We start from the raw sequence: 9926 nt of genomic DNA, 5'->3' as shown, positions 1-9926 counted from the left end.
TTCCTGTTTGAGGGCTGGAACAGACTACATGTAAGCTGCACGGACTCCTTTTGCCCTGAGAAGTACACCGAAAAACTCTCTGACTTTGGTTTCCTCCTGGTCTTCTAAGGATGGTTGCATTTATTTATTTATTGAGACAGAGTCTCGCTCTTCTTGTCCAGAGTGCAATGGCACGATCTAAGCTCACTGCAACTTCCACCTCCTGGGTACAAGTGATTCTCCTGCCTCAGGCTCCCGAGTGTCTGGGATTACAGGCATGTGCCACCATGCCCGGCTATTTTTTTTTTTTTTTTTTTTTTGAGGCGGAGTCTCGCTCTGTCGCCCGGACTGGAGTGCAGTGGCCGGATCTCAGCTCACTGCAAGCTCCGCCTCCCGGGTTTACGCCATTCTCCTGCCTCAGCCTCCCGAGTAGCTGGGACTACAGGCACCCGCCACCTCGCCCGGCTAGTTTTTTTTGTATTTTTAATAGAGACGGGGTTTCACCGTGTTAGCCAGGATGGTCTCGATCTCCTGACCTCGTGATCCGCCCGTCTCGGCCTCCCAAAGTGCTGGGATTACAGGCTTGAGCCACCGCGCCCGGCCTATTTTTTTTTTTTTTTTTGGATTTTTAGTGGAGACAGGGTTTCACCATGTTGGCCAGGCTGGTCTTGAACCCCTGACCTCAGTCAGGTGATCTGCCCACCTCAGCCTCCCAGAGGAATTACAGGCATGAGCCACCGCGCCTGGCTGGTTGATTTTATTATTATCTTTTACAACATTTAATTTTGAACTCCAGCAAAATTGTTTAATAAATACAAAGATTGTATACCAAAGAAAGATGTCACACATTTGATATTTTTGGACTATTAAAGATCCATCTTATAAAAATACCATCAAATTTTTCCCAGCTTACCAAGTAAGCTAGGTTTGTTTTTAGTTTACTAGTCTCCCTTTCTGCATCCTTCTTCTTACTCAAGTACTCCCAACCCTTTGAAAGCCCTCCAGAAAAGATATGACAGATCCTCTCTAGCTGTCCTCTCTGGCCATTCTTTCGCCTTAATCCACCCCTTGCATTTCCTCCATCACTGCCCTGGCCTTCCATTTGGCACTTGTCTACTTCTCCATTTTCCTCCCCACAATGAGAGAAGCTCTCAATAATATGCACTATGTCTGTTGTATTCTTAGCTCTTATTACTGAGTCTGGTGCATGGTATCTACTGAATAATTCACTGTTAAAAAATGAATGAATGATGAAGTAAGAGTAAAATTAGACCATTTCTAGAGGAATTTGCATTTTAATATCTCTGACTATGGGTTTTTAACTTCAATAAGCCCTAAGCTGTGGTTCTTAACTTGGTGACTATTTTTCCCTCCCATGGGACATTGGCAATTTCTGGAGACATTTTTGGTTGTCACAACAGGGGAGGAGCTACTAACACCTAGTAGGGAGAGGTCAGGGATATGGCTAAACATCTTTCAATGCCCAGGACAGCTCCCCACAGCAAAGAATTATCCAGCCCAAAATGTCTATATTGCCAAGTTTGAGAAACTATGTCCTAGAAAAATTTTAGGGACAGGAGGGGCATCATAGCCCCTGAAATCATATCATTTAGGCACTTATTTTTAAGCAGTCCTTACATCTGCAGACAGATACTACTGAATGCTGTTCATGGAAATGCCTCCCTGATTTCTTTGTTAAGATTTTATATAAATGTATTCCATAGGTGTGTCTTTTTGTATCTTGGATGAGTAAAAGAAGAAAGAGTATGGCTGTGTCCCTTAAAAGATTTTGTGGCAAGTCTGAACTGGGACTATTTTTAACCTAGACTGTATCCAAGTATCTACTGAGCACCTACTATGTGCCTGGCGTTATTCTGGGGTCTGGAATTACAGCACTGAGCAGGACACATGAGGTCTCTGTTTTCAGGGCAATGACACTCTCATGGGGGTAGATGCAATAAACAAACCAGTGACTCTAAAACATGTTGGCAAAGCTAAGGGCTATAGTAAAATAAAATGGGAGAATATGGTAAAGGGGCAAGTTTAGATTGGATGATCAGAGAAAACCTCATGGAAAGGAGATCTCTAAGCTGAGATGCACACGCCATAGGAAGATCTAAGTGGAGAACAATAGCAAAGGGAACAGCCAGGGCAAAGGCGCTGTGGTGGGAGGAGCTTGATGTGCTAGATGAACGAGAAGGCCTCTCCGTGTAGCTTCACTATTATGGTGGAGGGCAAGTGGTGCAGGATGGGGCTGGAGGTGTAGTCAGGGACCACATGACAGAGACCAGATAAGCAGTATGGATTTCATTCCAAGTACAATATGGATATGGGGAATGCAAGGACCTGATTTTTATTTGTAAAGGATCATCCAAGATGTTCTGTGAGAATGGAGTAGAAGAAACAAGTAGGGCAGAGTCGTAGGGGAGCCCATGGTATTCACTGGGAGATGCTGTTTGTTGGATATGGTCATATTCCGTGCTGACGAGTCCCAACAGGAGAGTGTTTTCTAACAGCAGAAGTGGTATGTTTGTGAAATCACATAAGACACTTTCCAGTGTTGGGGCACAGAAAATGATACCCCCAAACGTGGCACTTTGGTATGTTGAGTACTTTGAATTATAAAACAAAATAAAATTTCTGGACCCTCTAAATGCCAAGGGGGAAGTTTAGCCCTGGAAACTCAGTCACCATAGCATGTTTGCTTCTTTTGCTTCTTGAGTATAGATTAACTCTCTTCCTCATTGCTCTTATTCTGTAATTGACTAGGAGAGACCAGAGATCAGACCTCCTCTTCCAATCACTGGTCTTTGTTACAGATTAATTGCCTCCTTTATTGTCCTGTGTCTAACTCAGACCAGATGGCACAAAAGACCCTATATCTGTTATATCCTCAGTGTGGAATGTTAAATATACCTTTTTCAAAAGGAAAAGACCACCTCAACTAATCGAATCATTGTAACTATGCATTAACCCTTATATAGAAAGATGTTGAAATTCTGTTGTGCTCCTCTAGGCTTTTCCTGTGTAAATGATCCTAAACTTCTTCACTTCTGAACACTGACTTCCATTGGTGGCCATTTTCAAACTTTTGCACTTGAACAAACTCTGTTTAAACCACATTCTGAACTTTATGATTACTTTAGATTGACAGAGTTAAAGAAAATTGTAAGAACTCAGAACCATAGTCTCTCTCTGACCTTTCCCTACCACCCTTTCTCTCTGATTCTTTTTTTTTTTTGAGACAGAGTCTTGTTCTGTCACCCAGGCTGCAGTGCAGTAGCACACTCTCAGTTCACTGCAACCTTGCCACCAGGCTTCAAACGATTCTGCTGCCTTAGCCTCCCGAATAGCTGAAACTACAGGTGCCCATCACCATGGCCAGCTAATTTTTTAGTAGAGGCAGGGTTTCACCATGTAGGCAGGGCTAGTCTTGAACTCCTGACCTCAGGTGATCTGCCCACCTCAGCCTCCCAAAGTGTTGGGATTATAGGTGTGAGCCACCACGCCTGGCCTCTCTGATCCTCTTTCTTTCCCAAAACATTAGGAGGGACTGTCTCTGAAATTTCCTTATCTGAATATGAAACCTTCTTTCCAAAAGAAATGCAGTTGTCTTAAGACCCCTTCCCTAGGGATCTCATCAAATAACCAGGAAAGACCAATCACTAGAGGCCCAGCACAGTGGCTCAGGCCTGTAATCGCAGCACTTTGGGAGGCCGAGGTGGGCAGATCACTTGAGGTCAGGAGTTCGAGACCAGCCTGGCCAACATGAGAAAACCCTGTCTCTACTAAAAATACAAAAATTAGCTGGGCATGTTGGCAGGCACCTGTAGTCCCAGCTACTTGGGAGGCTGAGGCACGAGAATCACTTGACCCTGGAAGGTGGAGGTTGCAGTGAACTGAGATCACACCAGTGTACTCCAGCCTGGGTGACAGAGTGAGACTATCAGAAGCAAACAAACAAACAAAAAAAACCCATATATATATATGGGTTAAAAAAAATATATATATATATGTTTAAAAATATATATATATATATATATAAATAATTGGAGAAGTGAAGAGCCTGGGGGTCTTCACCACACCCAGACTTTTCATCTGTTCTTCTGAGGGCAATTCTCAGAAATTGCCTGGAGGACTTTATCTGCATAATAAGACAACCTTTGTTCATTGTAAAGTTCTGCTCCTCACCTGCCTATCTCCTCCCCCAGAGCTCAGGGGAACTTTGGGATCATTTATTTTCCCTGAAAATAATTTACTCCTACATCCCTATCTCCCCATCTCCTATGAAGAAGGGTATATAAGTATCTGGACCTTACTGGTTTATTGGGTAATCACACTCCTGTGATTTTCCCTTATGCACATTAAATATATTTGTATCCCTTTTTCTCCTGTTAGTCTGCCCTTTGTCAGTTCATTTTCAGCAAAACTGCAGCGAGCAGAGGAAGCTTTCCTTCTGCTCCTACACTGGGGACTTACAGAAATGCCTGGGGTATCCTAATTTTGGGGGGATTGAGATCCTGTATTAGCAACTGAAGAAACCATCAAATGAGTATGTTAATGCAATGTTACTGCTACCCACAATTTAGGGAGTCTTGGTAAAATGTGGGTTATATATAAGCTAATATTTTGAGTCAGTAGACCTTCTCCATTGCCCATGTGGACTTTATAGTTCTCCCAGAGTCTTAAAATTCAGATAGTAATGGGATGTGCTTTCCCTAGCCTATGGAACTTGCTGCTTTCTATGTTCAATAGCTAGAATACTTCTTATTCCACCTCTGAATTCTGTATATGCAGAACATTTCACTGGTGAAAGTCACATGCTCACCATTAGCAGCTGTAAATCTCTAGGCAAAGGATGATGATACTAGGATGAAGCATTTATCTAAGAGGAATTATATATCTAAGGTTGATGGTAGAGAATGTATTTGATAATTTTGTGGGTTTGTCTGGCCATGTGCTCTAAATGTAATGAGCCTGACAATTTTTGCCTGAAGGAGAGGGTACAAAAATATTGATGGATCAGTTCAGAACTCTTCCAATTACAAGTATCAACAGCAAGATAGTCTAACAGTAGTTTTTAAAAAGAGGCAAGTGGTTGCTGGCATTGATTCTTCAATTCATGATGCCATCAAAAGCCAGACTCTATCTTTCAGCTGTATTAGTCTCAGCTTTGGCTTTTTGTCCTAGTGCTTTTCTTGCTTAAGGCAGAAAGAAGGCAGAGAAAGACATGGTGCCAATTGTCAGGAAAGAAAAGCTATCTCAGCAACCCCCCCATGAAACTTATCCTTTCAACTCATTGGCCAGAAATAGAACACATGACCTTTCCCAGCTGCAAGAGAGCTGGAAACCAGGTACCTGGCTTTCTGACCTCAAGAGTAGGAGAATGAAAGAGAGAAGGAGGTTGGGAATTGGTTTGGGTTAATTTGCCAACAGAATCTGCCACACCGACCAAGGGAAAGTTGGAGGGAATGTGTAGCCAAGATAAGATGTAGAACTCTGAAATACACAACAGTGGTTGTAAAGCACATGGATTATGTATACATGGGACAATGTTGTCTTCACTCTCTCTGTAATCTTCCTACATACTGTCTTATAGTGCTTCATGCTACATATACTATAACACATTAGCATAACTACAGTAAGAGATATCTTGCACTGAAGAATTTTAAAGCAATATTATTGTCTATTCAATCACAGTATCCTAATTTTTAGGTTCAAGTTAATACTCAATTTTCATATATTATGGAGTCTAAGAATATCTTAACAGTAACTGCCAATTGCTGGCACATTCAGGCAAGATTTTTTTTTTAATATAAATTCTCATGTATTCTGTGGTTTATATAAAAGCCTGTGGTTTGAGATGCCTTCAGCATGGTTGGAGGAGTGGAAAGGGAAAGAGAACAGGAGAAAATAGCAACCTGGTGGGGAAGCTCTTTTGAAAGAAGAGAATTCTCTGGAATATTGTCTTGAGGGTGTTATGGAAGGTAGACACAATAAAACTGTAAGGAAAGAAAGTAGGCCTGGGAGAGTATGATTTAAAAAAAAAAAAAAAGGAAGGAAAAATTTTTAAATCTAGAAAGTGAAAGCATTGTGAGTGTAGTGCTTGTATATCCCCTACCTAACTTCATTTGTTAGGTAATGTGATGGGGTTAGGAGGTGAGGCCTTTGGTAATTGATTAGATCATGAGGGTGGAGCCCTCATGACTGGTATTAGTGTCCTTATAAAAGAGACCTGGAGAGCTTGCCTCCCCTTCTGCCATATAAGGTTACAGTAAAAAGACAGCAGTCTGTGAACCAGGAAGTGGGCCCTTACCAGACATCAAATCTGCCGTTGATACAGAATGGCTGGGCTCCCAGCTATACCCCACCCTCAAGCCTAGAACCTCGGCCCTAACTGAAAACAGCTGACCCCATTTTTCCCCCCAAATTTTGTTGTTTTGGCCTGCCAGACCCTATCCTCTGCCCATAAAAAGACTAGCTGGCAGAGCAACACAAGCAGCTGATGCAAGCGGTTGGGGATGCAAGCAGCTGAGCGCTGGCGATACCAGCTGCTGAATGTCAGGGATACAAGTGGCTTAGTGTTGGAGACTATGTATAGATGCGTCTAATTTCAGATGGTGTGGATTCAGGGGAAGATCACCTTCTTCCCGCACCATCCCCTTTCTAACTCCCATCCCACTGAGAGCCATCACCCAATAAAATCCTCTGCATACACTACCCTTCAATCTGTTTGTGTGACCTGATACTTCCTGGATGCCAGACAAGAACCCAGGTGCCCACAGGGCAGGGGCTTGGATGCTGTTGTGGGGCCCACACAGAGCCTACTCCCGCCAGAGGAGTGACCGGCCAGTTCCAGCGTTCGTTCCCTCCTCTTCCTGCACTCACTTGCTCGCACGCTCCCTCTCGCGTGAGGAACAGCCAGTGGTGGGCTGAGTGAAACAAGTCACTCCAGTTCCCACTCAAAAAGGGGGTCAAGGAAACTATCCCATCTCACTGGCACCTTGATTTTGGACTTCCCAGCCTTCAGAACTGTGAGAGATAACTGTTTGTTGTTTAAGGCATCCAGCTATGATATTTTTGTTATGGCAGCCTGTATTAGTCCATTTTCACACTGCCAATAAAGACATACCCAAGACTGAGCAATTTACAAAAGAAAGAGGTTTAATGGACTTACATTTTCACATGGCTGGGGAGGCCTCACAATCATGGCAGAAGGCAAGGAGGAGCAAGTCACATCTTACGTAGATGGCAGCAGGCAAAAAGAGAGCTTGTGCAGGGACACTCTGCCTTATAAAGCCATCAGATCTTGTGAGACATATTCACTATCAAGAGAACAGCACAGGAAAGACCTGATACCATGATTCAATTACCTCCCACCAGGCCTCTCCCACAACATGTGGGAATTTAAGATGAGATTTGGGTGAGGACACAGCCAAACCATATCACAGCCTCAACAGACTAAGGCAGAGATTATTACAAGTAAACAATAATTTGTTGAATAATTGTGATGAATGTCTAATCATACTATCTGAATTCTCATTTGCCAGATTCCTCCTGTCCAATATTTCCAAATCCAGTGGAATCACAGAAGGAAGATAAGAACCAAATTAAAACATTTTTCTTCTGGCTGGGCTAGCGTCTGTAATCCCAGCACTTCGGGAGGCTGAGGCAGGTGAATCACCTGAGGTCAGGCATTCAAGACCAGCTTAGCCAACATGGTGAAACCCTATCTCTACTAAAAATGCAAAAATTATCCAGGCCTAATGGTGTGCGCCTGTAATCCCAGCTACTCAGGATGCTGAGGCAGGGGAATTGCTTGAACCCAGGAGGCAGAGGCTGCAGTAAGCCAAGACAATGCCACTGTACCCCAGCCTGGGCAATAGAGTGAGACTCTGTCTCAAAAAAACAAACAACAAAACAACAATTTTCTTCCATTTTAACAAGTTTGGGGAATTAGTGATCCTTTACTGTGAGTTGTTACTATATTGGTTGGATGCTTCTGTCTCCAAGTAATAGAAAATCAATTGAAAGTGGCTTAAACACTTTTAGTGTTTATTATCTCAAATCACAAAAAGTCTAAAGGCTGAATTGATCCAGCATCACAATGTTGTCATTAGGAACTCAGACTCTTTCTGTATTCCATGTTCCTACCCACAGCTGGTTAGCTTTCATCCTAGGCCTGTATCCTCATGTTTGCAAAGTGGCTACCAAAGCTCCAGAAATCATGCCCTCACACTTTCTTCTAAAGGCAGAAGGGAAGAAGGGAACTCTCCTCATACATCTCTTTCTTTTTATTTATGAGGAAAGTTTCTCCACACTTTGCTTGTGTCTCGGTGGCTGTAACTGGTCATACCTGTGCTGTAGCTGAAAGGCAGCTGTTTCAGGAAAGAAATAACTATCATTTCCAACTCTGTTGTGGGAGACAACTTTTGTCAAACAGCCATAAAGGGAGAGAAATGACTATTGTGCAGGGAACCTTGTGGGCGAGAAAACAAAATTGCTCCATTAAGATTTGGTAGCTTCCCTTAGATATTTCGGTAAAAGCGAGCCAGATTTCTAAACCCAATTTCATATCAGAGTGGTTTAGGCCCAGATATTTCCTGTCTGTCTCCTGAGAGTAATTCTAGCCTCTTAACGGATTCCAGGGCATAGGATACTGATCACGAGCCTGAGTTAGCTCTTCTGCTAGCATGCTTTTCCACTTTAAGGAGGAATATCTGTATTAAAAAGAAGAATGTGTTTCAGTAACATATTATGTCACCAGAAACTTCATTAACCGGGGCTTAAATAATATAAGAGGTTAAGAAAGGCAGTTGATGTATGCTGGCTCCAAGAATTTGTTGAATTAACCAAAAAACACTCCTGAGATTCTTGTGATAGAGGAGAGGGTTTATGTGGTACATTGAGGAGGTGACTCCATCAGTACTATGGCAGGAAAGAAAGCTGGGATGGACAGAAGGTATAGACTCCCTGAATTGCCCTCTGCCTGGAGGACATGGCGGACTCCATGTATCAGGCATCATTGATAGGTTCTTCTCAGTCTTAAATGCTTCTGGGAATAAGCCTCCAATACCCAACTAGACCAGCCCCATCTCTCATAAGATAGATTTGAAATGAATGCTTCTGGATTTAAACATGCCATAAGGACTATGTCAGATCTACTTTTAGGGCTATTTTGGCTTATAGTTTAAGTTTTCTCCTTTTCAATCTACCCTTCCCCCCAACCATCAGGAAATATTACTGGAACTTAAAATGTCTTGACACAAGACTTTTCAATCTATACCTATAAATAAATGGGTTAAACTGAATTTCCAAGAGAAATAATAGGTGAACATATTTATTCACACTAGGTTGCAAACACTCAGGTAATAAGTATACGCTAACAGATGAATGCAACAGCTCTTTTCTTTTACTGAATTATATAAACATAGCTCCAAAGCTGAGTGGCACCAAGCATACATTTTTATTCACTTTCCATTGAAAGATCTGTGGCTGACCTCAGCAAGGATGGGGTAGGTCTGATGATGGGATGAGACACAGCACAAATTTCCTTATATGGCAAAAGGATAGAATCTTGAGTGGTGATGGGACCCTCCTCCAGTTTAATGATAAAAAACTAGTGACTCTGAACTTCTAACTCCTTGAACCTAGAGGGAAGAGTCCCTTAATTCAAGCAGATTAAGCTACGGTGACCCTTGGACTTTGTATTTACTTTTTGTGCGTTAGGAAGACAAAGAAACAGCAGAAGCATCAGGTGTTCCCAGGGCATTTAGTAGGATAAACATACTGAACAGACAAGAAACTGCACTGAAGTGTCAGTCATCCTTGGAATTGCAACTTACCTTCAGCAAAACAGCATCAAGTATCATTCAATTAATGCTGTTAACTTGAATTATATTGGCATTGTTTATATTTATTTTATATTTTTTCATGTATAATTATAA

This window comes from Rhinopithecus roxellana, chromosome 17 (genome assembly GCF_007565055.1).
Source record: "Rhinopithecus roxellana isolate Shanxi Qingling chromosome 17, ASM756505v1, whole genome shotgun sequence".
NCBI lineage: Eukaryota > Metazoa > Chordata > Mammalia > Primates > Cercopithecidae > Rhinopithecus > Rhinopithecus roxellana.
Note: the sequence above shows the minus strand (reverse complement) of the source record.